A 12,285-nucleotide genomic window follows, 5' to 3' on the forward strand; every position below is an offset into this window, starting at 1 on the left:
GAGTGATGCGATTAAGGGATGCTGGAAAGAAGGGATTCATCGTGAATTACTAACCAGTGACTGAATGGTGGAAGTGTGAAGGAACAACAAAAAGCTTCTACTAGGATATTACCATTTAGGGAACAGATGGAGAAAGGTTCTGTAAATACTACCAATTTATATAAAGAATAATGCAGTGTTATTTAGATTCTAATATCTTATTCTGCCTCTGTTTCAGGTGGTAACACTGATGAATTCTTTGTAGAAAAATCTGGTAGCATTACCCTTACATATGAGTACCTTCAAAATATTTCCCATCCAGAACCACATCTTGGGAACAATTTAGATTAAATCTTTGAGATTTTACTGATGATCTCTGGGGGAGAAAGACACATATTGTAGAGAGCCTCAACTAGACCTTATTTTTGTTAGTGAATCTCGACATGTGCATGGGTCTCAGGCAAGCCTTGCTCTCCAAACCCTTGGACCTTTACTCAGGCTTCCTCTGATTGGATCATCTTCCCAGAGAAAAAAGTAGAACCACATACCCTGGACACTTGTCCTTCACAAATCAGGTTAGTTACCACCTTTTCTGGAAAGCCTTTCCTATTGCCATAGGTGCTCCTCAGTTATAATTGTTCTGCATACCCCTAGTACCACATCTTCCACACTGTACAGCAATGCCCAGTGCACTAGACTGTCCCCTTTGCCAGACTGAATTCCTTGTTGCCTAGTTTTGACCATCTGTTTATCCCCAACACCTTGTAGCATGATTAGCACAAGGTAGGCCTTTAAGGTAAGTTTATGGACTGTGGAAATCTCTGAACATATATGTGAAGTAGAAACATCATCCAGAAATTATCTAGAGAGAACAAATCTAAAATGGATTTTTAGAAAGAGGAATCTAAAATTAATTTTAGTTTCTTTTGGGGTAAGGTCTTAGTTTTGCACATAGCCCCTGGCTTTGCTTCCTTTCTCCTCCTGTAGTCTCTCTCCCTTTGGCCATTTCACTGCTTATTCAAGGGCTAGGGAGAAAAGGAGAGAAGCTGAAATTCAGATCAGTTAATTAGGCTGTTTGGGAGCAACTCAGAAAAAGGTTGGATGTGGTGGGTGAAATCAATGATATTATCTATAGTTCCCACTAACCCAGCCTTCCCTACTTCACATCCCTAAACCAATTGTTTCCCAAAATATGAAGCATATTTTATGAACTCATTTCAGCTTCACAGAGTTTGTTCCTTTGTTTTGAGTACATGTCAAGCCATATATCCTGGGTTTTGGTTTGGAGAATTTGGTCACTATACCAACAGAAGACATTGTCGGGTAGTCTGCTTCTCTAGGGTAATTTCATGGTCCTAAGGAAAGAATTTAACAGTTTATTTTCTGAAACTGGTTCAAAGAACATTCTTTAAGTGAAAAAATTCAATCAAGAATATTATTACTTACATTTTGGAGAAGGATTTTTAATACAGAATTTCCATCTGTGATATATTTAAATTCTAGGCCTCAGGCAGCAATTTTGGAAAAGGGCCTCCTTTACCCTTTATTAGATGCAAACTAAATAGTCCATTCTGAGATGGGGGCATTACTTTATCTCCCTACCCCAGCAAAATGTAAGACCTGCTTCCACCACTCCTGAAGTGCTACTTTTTTTCTCGCGAAGCAAGCTCCGTTATTGACATAGAGGTGTTGATCACAATTTCAGTTTCTTTAATTATTTTCTAAGTACTTGTATCTAGTAGAAAAGGAGAATGGTGAGCGGCCCAAAAGGAGGCCTGTAGTCAATAAGTGGAAAGCCGTCAATACCGAAATGCAATACCCTCGCTTGATCTAGTTTTGATGCCTTAGCAAAGACAGGTTTTGCTATTTAGGACCGCTCAGCAATCTTGACTGAATACATTCAGAGGGTCGTCCTCGACCTGCTTATTGCCAGAGGACAGAGGACTTGAACACTGATTTCTAAGTTGACATACGTGTCCCAACATATTTCACAACAGAGGCCTAACACGTTTAAGCTGTCAATAAAGACCAGCACTTAAGAAACGCAAAGCACGTGCACACCTCACATGCACACTTTATAATGTATTCTTCCAGTCCTAAAAGCGGGGGAGGTTCTAGGGCGTAAAAACTTCAAACTTTCTTATTTTTCATGACCTGTAGCATGCATTTAGCCTTTGGGTTGTGTTCCTATAAGACTAATCCCACTCTTTAATGGCTGAAAGCATACGTTTAACAGTATATGGTGGATTAGCTGCTCTGAGAAATGCCTTTTTAAAAAAGTAAAGTGAAAAATACACAAAGAAATTTATAACCTTAGCAGTCTTTCATATTTGTTTTGATTGTTCTTGAACCAGCCCCGAGCCGGTGACAAGGGTATTGAAAAGATGCACCTGAAACAGTGTCTGCGGGCTGCTGCATTTGCCAACCCGCTTTAATGCTGCTTTCCAGCGGCGAAGGCGCAGCAGCATTAACAGGGAAGCCAGAGCGAGCTTCCCCAGCAGTGGCGGCGGCGGCGGCGGCGGCGGTGGCGGTGGCGGCGGCGGCGGCACCGGCACCAGCGCAGTTTCCCCTCTCCCCAGCCCTGACTCTACGCGCACATGCGCAGTGCGCCCGCAGCCCTGGACCATTTGTCAGGACTACTCGTGAGACGGAGAAAAAAAAAAGAGAAAATTTGGGGGTAAGAAGCGGTTGATCGGATCTAATCTCTTATTAATCTGAAGATTTGTCCGTGCAAAAGCCATTCATTTATTTTTCTGGGTGAGGATGAAAGTTAAGAGACCTATAGAGAGAAGGAAGCGCACCCTCGTCTTGTGAAACAGATCAGGGGAGGGGAAAGGACAGAAGGGGTTTCTCCCCCACTTCTCTGCGCCTCTGGGAAAGAGAAGAAAACTTAATCCTGGGGAAAAAAGTGGGCAAGTGACTCGGAAACGGCTGGAGGGGGAGTCTCTGGGCATCTCACTCTGAAGTAGTGAGTGCGAGTGTGAAAGAGGAACAAAAGAGAGAGAAAAGAGAAAGGAAAAAATGGGGGGAGGAGAGACTTGTATTTTTTTCTTTGCGCGCACACGGGGAAGGGTGTGGGGGGCCGTGCGGAAAGGAGCCGGGGCGAGGCGGCCGCGTCGGGCTCTCGCCCGCGCGCAGGCGGCCAGATGCGTGTGTGCCCCCTCCCCCGCGCCCCCCGAGCTTGTCACTTTGGTCGCTTTCATGACACCGGGCGCGGGGTGGGGAGCGCGGCGGCGCCGGGCTCCGCCGGGGTGCGTGCCCGAGTGGGCGCCGCGGAGCCGCAGCCCGGGCGGCGAGCGCGGCGGCCGAGGCTGGGGGCGCCGGCGGGGGCGGCCGGGGCCGCGGATCGGTGCGGCGAGAGGCGCGAGCCCCGCGCGCCGCCCCTGCGGCCCCCTCCGCCCGTGTGGCCTTTGTGCCGGGCGCGCACCGGAGAGCGAGCGAGCGAGCGCGAGAAGTACAAGTACGGGAGACCGAGGCAGTGGGAAAAGAGGCCGGGCCACTTTCTACCCGCTCGGGCTGCGGAGAATGGACTGGTTGAATGTGCAGGCGCGTCTCTCCGGCGTGTGCTCTGTGTGTGTGTGTGTGTGTGTGTGTGTGTGTGTGTGCGCGCGCGGCGGAAAGGCCTCCCCGACTCCCACCGCGCACACGCACACTCACACGCACGCACACACTCACGGACCCGCGGCGGGCTCGGCGGCCGAGAGTTTGCGTTTTCTTCCTCGCCGCCTCCCCCTTCCCGACCGACTGTGTGAGAATTTCATATAGATCAGCTCCAATTTCCGCCATTTTGGGAAAGTTGCACAAAAATAAACCCTCCGGTTTATTTCTGCCCGAGGCAGGAAAGTGCTTCGGGAAGCGAGGCGGCGCGGGCCCGCGGCGGCCGTCCGCGCGGGGGAGGGCGCAGGGCGCGGGCTCGCGGGCCGGGCCGGGAGCCCGCGCCGTCGCTGCATTCGCCCCGCGCCGTGCCGCGCCGGCCCGGGTGCGGGCGCGGGCGTGTGTCTGGAGGCGGCGGCCGCGGCGGCGGTAGCGGCGGGCGGCGGTGGCCGCCGCGCCGGGGAGGCGGGCGGGGGTGGGGGGGTGGAGGCGCGGGGCTGCTTTTCCTGCAACTTGTTTACGCTGTGCTTATACTGGGGAGGCAAAGAGGGGTCCGAGGCGGGGCCGCCGCCCGCCTCGCGCCGCGTGCGTGTGCCGTTCCGGGATAATGGGTTTTGCACACTAGCGTCCTGGGCCCGGCGGGCCGTCCTCGCGCCGCGGCGGCCCGGCGGGGGGAAGTAGAGGCCGGCGGGGGTGGGGATCGGGAAGCGCAGGAGCCGAGGCATCCGCCGCGCGCCCCGCGAGCTGGTGGGGCGGGTTGGGGGGGGGGAGGAGCGGGAGGAAAACTTGTGAGCCCTGGCAGCGGGGGAGGGGGGCGCAACTTCTGTGCTGGTGGTAAAACTTTAATTACCTTGAAAGAAAAAGGCCCTCCAGTCTCCCCCACCCTTTCTGGTCAAAGCCCGGCCCAAGCGCGACCGTGAGAGAAAGTTTAAAAGCGGGCACTTTCCTCTCCGCCTTCCCCGCGGAGGGGTGGGGGTATCTGTTTGTCCGTCTGCGCTTGGAGAGAGGTGGGGGTAACGAGCCGCCCTCCGGGGTCGCGAAGATCGTGGCTGTTACCCCACCCTTACACGGGGAGACGAAGGTAAACGTCGCTTCGGTTTCCCTCCTACCTCCCCCCTCCCCGCTTCCTTTTCCTCCCCCTCCCTGCCGATTTTTTGAGGGGACCCAAAAAACGGAGTCTCTTTCCTTATGCAACTTCCTCGGGCGCTGTGAGCACGGCCCTTCCCCCTCCCTGCATCCCTCGGCCCGCTCCTCTACCACCTCGGGTCTACCGCCAGAAAAATGCGTTAGAGATCCTTCAGAGTGCACCGAAACAAAAATAGATTTTTGATTGTTCTGAGTTTAAGTTCAGGGAAACTGAGATGAGAAATAAGAATGGGGCGGGGGGGGAGCGGCTGGAGCGAGTGCGTCGAATATTAATTTTGATTTTCCTAGAGGGTTGTTTGTAATAGCTTTATCGGTTTGGGGAGCCCGAGAGTCTCTGTACTGGCTAGCTCGGTCGCGTGGATTTTTGCGCAAGTTTTTAGAAAAACACTGACTCGAGTAGAGCATTTCTCCGGAAAGTTTCAAGTGCAGCAAAATAGCGAACGTACAAAACTGGCCAAGGGGAGACCTCTAGTGGTTAAACGCATCTTTTTAAGTTCGGAAGGCCGAGAGCAAACTTTGGCCTTTACTTTTAGCTACGTAGTCCGTTCAGACGTGGAAGTAATTAGACGACCCGAGCGAGCAGCCAGATGTTGTATGAGAGGATGCTGATCAGAAATAGAAAGTTTAGTACATTGGAGAGCAAATGAGATCTGAGGACCCAAACTCTACAACTTCCACTCTTCATTACTTCTATGGGAAAAAACACTTTGCTTTTATGCTGGGATTTGAGATTGGTCACTCTCTGGATTAGAAGCAATTTGTTTGTTTTTTATATTTATCGTTGTCTACACATTTGATCTACTTTTAATCAGGAGTCACAGCAGATAATTTCATTTGAACGTTAATAAAAATGCAAAGTGCAATTTGTGTTTAAAACTTCGAAAAAATGAGAAAGACCTTTGGTTGAAATGTGCCTTTTATGTGAGCTGATCATTTTATTCTCTAATAAATATAATTTAAGGCTGATACTTAGTTGCTTAAACATACATTTATATATAGCCATAAAATAAATGGCCCCTTTTAGTGCTAAGAGTGTAATTTTGTTTCACTGCAAAATACATTATTTCTGAACGCTTTGTATAGTTTGTGATTTAAACGCTTAAATATTTGATATACGGACAAAACTTGCTTACATAGAATCTATTCTTTTGCCAGTGTGTGTTCTGCGTAGTAACTTTAGTTTTAAGAAAAGCAATGAGAGAAATGGAAGTTGAACCAAATGACCCTTGTAACTTTCATCTGCTTGTCATACAATGGGAGAGACTTTAATGGGGGAATTTAGGGGAGGGCAATGATATAAATGATAAAATCTAGTTCATCTCATCCAGAACTAGTTTTTTTTTTAACATATCAAGTGGTAATATATGAAATCATGCAATAAATCAGCAATTCAAAATTTATACATATTAGTTGTGGGTTTGAAGGCTTTTTTTTATGACAATATTTTGATTTTATTTGTCCTCCTTTTAAATCAATGCTAGACCTCCGGAAGAAGTCTTGAGGGTGGACGACAGTCTTAAAGACCATCAGACAGTTATTTCTTCACTGCAACTAGGTAAGAGTTGCATGTTGAAACAAATTCCTTGATATACTTGCAAATGTTAAAAGCTGCATTTGGGGATGAGGGAGGAGAGTGTGGAACAAGGTTGGCAGAAAAACATCATTTTGTGAGGGCCGCTTTGAATGCATGGAAGTCTTGACACTGAGTGGGCTTGAGGCTCTACTTAAAACATTAGGAAAAGTTAAGAGATTGTTCTGGATAACCTTTGGACTGGCTTTTTGCTAGATTCTTAATTCACGCTCCAATTGCACCTGTTTTCTGCTGAAAATAAATAGTTTTATTCTTTGGAGTTGAGAAAGTGGGAAAACTAGAACAAAGCAATTGTGAATTAATATAACTGTTGTATAAGTACACAGTGATATGGAAGGTTCTGGAACTTGGTAAAATTTTGTAGGTGAAATTCACAACAAGATCTTTGGGGATATTTAAGTAACTTATATTCTGTGACTCAAGTCCAACGGTGGTCTGACTTGTGCCAAATATCGAATCATAGGTTATAGTGAGTTTCCAGTGTGTTAGCATAAACTTGTCAACTTTTAAGCATATCACCACAGGGAAGACAGCTGTTGTCCAGTAAAGATCCCTTTGGTAATTTTGGAGGGTGCTGGTTTGTCTCCAATAATCCAGGGCCTACTTTCAGGACAAAGGTCATTCTCAGGCAAAGGGGGGCCCTCTCTGGGTAGAGCATCAAAGTACATTTGTGCTACTGTAGTGCTTTCTACTATGTATACCTTTTTTCTTTTGATCTTTCCCTTTCTTTTTCTGCCTTTCATTTTCCTTCTCTGTCTTGAGTATTAAAGGAGTTACTAATTCTTGTTTGGCAAAAACAAAAGAAAACAAAATAAATTAGCAGAACTAATAATCCCTATTGAGCCACCTTATAACCAGGGTAGATGTGGTCTCGATGTCATAACTGAATAAATACCAATATAAAAATGATTGTTAAAAGGGAATTTATTGTCATTTTCTGCTTGTGGATCATCTTGAGTAGTATAATTTAGCAAAATAAATAGATGTCTACGTAGGTGATGCAGCAGAGACAAGGGGGCAAGAACAGCTCCAAGAAGATCACCCAGACAGAAGTAGAAATGGAAGCAGAGTGAAATGTGTTTCCTAGGGTGGTGAGTTTCATGTTTAGATGTGCTGAGTGGAAGACAGTGATTATTTTTTCTTCAATTGGGGAATCACCGTGAGTGTAGATAGAGTACTAGAATAGGAATCAGAAGACAATTTAGCCACTGAATGTACCACTTTGTGTAAGTCACTTTAACTCTTTCAGCCTAGATTTCCCCATCTGGAAAAGTGGAGCAACAATGCTTGCCTTGATTTCTTTGTTGAAGGGATCAAATAAAATAAGGTTTTGAGCGCTATGAAGAGCTATTCAGATGTTTGAAATGGTTGTCATATTACCATTTCACCTTAACCACGTTTTCTGGAAAGGGCAGGAGGTAGGTTTTTAAGAGCCGAACAGAGTGATTTAATTCCTGGCTAAAATTATTAGATTAGTTTTTGGTGTATATATTATACGGACTTGTCACAGTACTTCTGGGGGATATTTCTTTTCTATAGGAAATTAGTAGTTTCTCTTTTACAACTTTGGCTCCTTGAGAGAAGGGACCATGTTTTTAACATGGTGTTGAATACGAATTGATATTTATTTATCCCAAACTAGTCATTTGCTAGGTAGGAGTAGATGAAATAAATACTTTTAAATATAAAATGATGCCAAATTGTGGAAATGGTAGGGTGATGAAAGTAGAAGGGTTGGTGTGAGGGGAATTCATGTGCTGTAATTAATAGTTTAGTTGTGTGAATCTGCTGGGAAATGAGGATGAGAAAATAGGTAACTGGAGTAGTAAGTATTTAAACTCTCAGGGCCAGAAAATGGGTACTGCAAATGACTGGATTTAGGGGAAGCTACCTGTAGGGCTTCCCCCCACCCCTATGTTTTCTAGACCTCTTTGCTGCTTTATTCTAATTCTAATCAACTGTTATCTAGATAGAAAAAAGAAAACCACAAGTACTATCTGTCATTGTTTTCAATTTGATGATACTGAACTTGACAAACTCTGAAAAGTTTTAGTTTATCTCACTTCTCTTGTAAATTATCCTATCAATATGCTAAGAACCCAAAAACCCAATAGTGAAGGAAAGAAAAAATATATGTCCTGTTTAATTCATCCCTGAGGAATTGAAGGTTGGTTCTTGAAAAATTCCACTGGTTTGTTTTGTTTGGTAGTTTATTTCTAAGAAATACATATATCAACAAAAGCTGTTTATAATAGGATGGGAAACTTACAAAAGAAGTTACTTTATGTGGTGTGGACAAGGGTACCTTTGGGGTCCCAAGGCTGGGTAACCTGAGTAATCTCTCTAGTGATGTTTCTACTAGTTAACTCATTTTTATTGAGCTCTTACAGTGCTGAACACTGAAAGACTAGGTCTTTGCCCTTGATGAGTTCCCTACACGCTTACCCCAGGAATTTGATTTATGAAGTCGAATTGAAAAAAGCCTTTAAGAGAAGTCCTTTTGTAGGAGGCAGGGTGGTTTGAAGGAAAGAACAAGGACTTTTGAGAGGAACTTGTATAAAGTTGGGTGATCCTGGATGTGGCTCCAGTTTCTTCCTCAGAAGTGGACTTATAGTTAATGACTTGGGTAGTGATTAGAAGAATTACATGTGTATTATAACAAAACCTTTTTATTATTATCTACTATTCTTTCTGTAAGTCAGTGTTTTATGTCAGTCCACAAATATTTATTGGTATCTATTTTGTGTAAGTCTCCATTGGGAAGTGCTTCACATAATGAACACTGAGAATAGGGTGAAGTGAATGAATTTGTTGAGGCTACAGAGAAAGCAACAGTCTTTGGCCTCAGTGTGTTCATAATCTAGTTGAGGAGATGATCTATACACATACAATGGTAATTACCAAAACAAAGCCATGGTTCAGTGCCAGTGAAAGGTAGATAGAGGTAAGTACTGTGGTGGTACTACTGGGTGTGTTTCCTAAGGTAGCGTCCTGGAAGGTAGGGTGTCTCTGCAAAACACTGTGAAGTGTTGATATAGTCAATGTAATTGTGTATCGAGTGCCTTCTGAATGTCAAGCATTAAGCTAGATATTTTATATTCATTCATTGATTCACTCATTCATTCATCTAACAAAAACTTAGCGAGTGCCTTCTGTATGCCTAGGTATTGTTCTAGACACTGAATATTATCCCTAATACTTTCATTAACCTTGAGCATTTGGTATTATTAATTCTCTTTTAGAGCAGACTGGTGCTCAGAGATACTTAGTAACTTGTCTTAGTTCATATCATGTACTTTGAAAGGGGTGGGACCAGGGAAAATGACACTAGCTTTTGTTTTGTTATGTCTTTAACTTTCTAATATTCCAAATAGTAATTCTTAGAATATTTCTAAGAAAACACATTTCCACATTAATGTATTTGCTCTTATACGTTGGTTCACTAAGATGAGCAATAGCAAACTGGTGTAAGAAAAAATTACGGGAAGAAAACACTATCTCTTCACTTTCCTCTTTTTTTTTCCTTTTTTTAAAAGTTGGGGAAAGACTGAGTTATACTGAAAAGAACACCTTGGTCTAGTTCATGGCCTTGAAATGATCACTAACTGTTAATAAAACATTACTCAGATTAGTTTTGGGAATTACTAGGCTTATATATAAATAAGATTTCACTTGTTCTGTATAGGAAGAGACCTGATAAGGCAGTAGGGTGTGTTATCAAAAAGTGTAAATCAATCAATCATCAATCAAAAGATTGGGACCTAAATTTACCATTTTGTGAACTCAAAACATGATGGAATTTATTGTGATTATAAAAGAAGAAAATTAAAATGAGGGATAGAGATAATGGTGGTGAGAAGCTGGGGGTAGGGAGGAATGTAGTGTTAGGATCAAAGTTTAATAAAGATAACAGGGAATATGACTAAGAATATACTCACCAAAATACGATAACTACTGACATTATACTCTTTAACCAGAAGAGTAGGCCCATTTACAAAATGAAGTGAAGAGCTTTTGATTCATTGGGTGGTTCTGGATTACAGTGGGAGTCACATAATATTTCTATCATCTGAGTCGTGGTCCATCATGCAGAGCTTTTGTCTGACTTAGAAGGATGCTACTGCAGGCATTGATTATAGGGTAATGGGCTGTTTCTCCTTTGTTTTTCTTTGTTTGTTTTTGTTTTGTTTTTTACATTTGTATTGGGGTATAGTTGATTTACAATGTTGTGTTAGTTTCAGGTGTACAGCCTGTTTCTCCTTTGTTGAAACACTGTCATCCAGTACCTTTTTTTGAGTACCTGCTGTGTGCCAGGCCTTTTCAAGATTGGACTATAGCTTTATGTTATGTGAAATTTTATAGAATTAAACCAGTTCAGTTCCTAAAACACTTTTGGTAGGATGGTTCAGGCACCAAAATCAGTTGATTATTTTTCTCCCATCTGTTAACACTGCTTGAACCCTGAACTGTGAATTGAAATCCCTGGTCTGGTTGTTAAATGGTCTTAGATAATTTCACCCCATTGGTTTGTGGTCTTATTTGGTAGATTGGAGGCCTAGCTGTTCAATCTATTGATAAGGAGTTTAGCTACAAATGGCTATCAGGGTAAGCCCTGTAGACATGACTTCTGTGACAGAAATAAAATCTGGTCAAATCTAATTTATCATATACAAAAGAGAAATCAAGTGTAAATCTTTTAATTCTAGCTCTATGTTCTATAAAAATATGAAGCAGAATAAGAAAACAGATACTACTTTTAGCATTTAAAAAATTACGAAGTGAAATAAGAAAAAAGAACAAGATACTACTTTTAGTTTTCTTTTTTAATTTAAGTTCATGCATATTTTGCATAAGCAGGGAAATATCTGTGTGAGACAGGTTCTTGCTCTTTTTATTCCCCTGAATCCCTCTAATGGGTGTAAAATTTCTATTATTACGCTACTAGTGTAATATGTTGATGACGTGATAGCACTTTTCAGGATATTTTTGCCTCAAATTGAGATATAGTCTGTACACTGAAAATGAACTTCAAATAAAAGCATTTGAAGAGAGTGTATTAAATATGCTGTAAGACTGTTAATGTCAGTTTGTGATTTCATTTTCTATGTACATTTTTTTTTCTTGAAAGGCATTTTTAATTTTCTGTTCCTCCTTCAGAGGAAGTAAGTAGGTTAGGCCACAGACTCTCAAATAATTCATCCTTCTTACAGTAACAAACAGAAGGGCAGGAAGTTGAGATTTCGTAAAGGTTGCCTTCAGTGACTACCCCTTCACATGTAATCTCCGTGGCAGAAAAGGTAGCATATCAGAGAAACCATCAATACGTTATAACTAGGGTCATTTTCATTAAAACATGACCAGTAGATGACTACTGGTGGTGGTGGGGTGTTTCTGAAAAAGTATCAATAAGAAGGAACTGTGCTAATAACTGATTTCATATTTAAAGGAAGGCATCTACTATATAAGCATATATATGGACAGGAGACCCAGATTCTCAAGGATTTGTTCTTGATGCTACCGAGATTTCAATTCTCACATTGAAATGATCTAGAGTTTTACCTGCCTAAAAATCTATGAACTTGGGCCCTCAGGGCAAAATTTCACATCTCTCCTCAACAGATCTCAGTTCCAGTATGTGTGCGATTCAGAGTTCTTGCCAGTCAGGGTGAGTAGAATATCAAAGCTGGTATCTGTCATGCTTGATTTGAAAGGAAATTTTTTCTTTGTAGCAAAATGTGTTTGTTGAGAGATGCTTCAGGTGTGAGTTTAGATTTTTCTCTTATCCTTATTGAATAAGCCTGTTTAAGAGGTTTGAATTTAACTTCTTTTCATGTATTCTTCACTGACACTTAAATAAGGAAGGTTTCTTGGAGCAGGAATGCTATCCTTCTGCCAAAGAGGTAAATAAATACTTAGCAGCCTCGTTGTTAGTTAGAATTTTCACTGGAGAATAAGAGATAGATGGACAAATGAAG

General features: G+C 42.7%; 1 protein-coding gene across 8 annotated transcripts in view; it reads left to right on the forward strand.

The window, feature by feature from the left end:
- Window positions 1-2,599: 2,599 nt before the first annotated feature.
- L3MBTL3 (L3MBTL histone methyl-lysine binding protein 3) overlaps window positions 2,600-12,285 on the forward strand; it is a 117,132-nt gene continuing 107,446 nt past the window's right edge. For 3 of the 8 annotated variants that reach the window (XM_079940003.1, XM_079940008.1, XM_079940010.1), the window contains exons 1-2: window positions 4,393-4,654; window positions 6,201-6,274. The gene's annotated coding sequence lies outside the window, so the exon portion shown is untranslated. Of the gene's footprint in view, window positions 2,657-3,420; window positions 3,728-4,392; window positions 4,655-5,347; window positions 5,641-6,200; window positions 6,275-12,285 lie in introns of those variants that run through there. The other 5 variants (XM_079940004.1, XM_079940005.1, XM_079940009.1 and 2 more) reach the window with 5 other exon arrangements.

This window comes from Stenella coeruleoalba, assembly GCF_951394435.1.
Source record: "Stenella coeruleoalba genome assembly, chromosome: 12".
In the NCBI taxonomy this organism is placed as follows: Eukaryota; Metazoa; Chordata; class Mammalia; order Artiodactyla; family Delphinidae; genus Stenella; species Stenella coeruleoalba.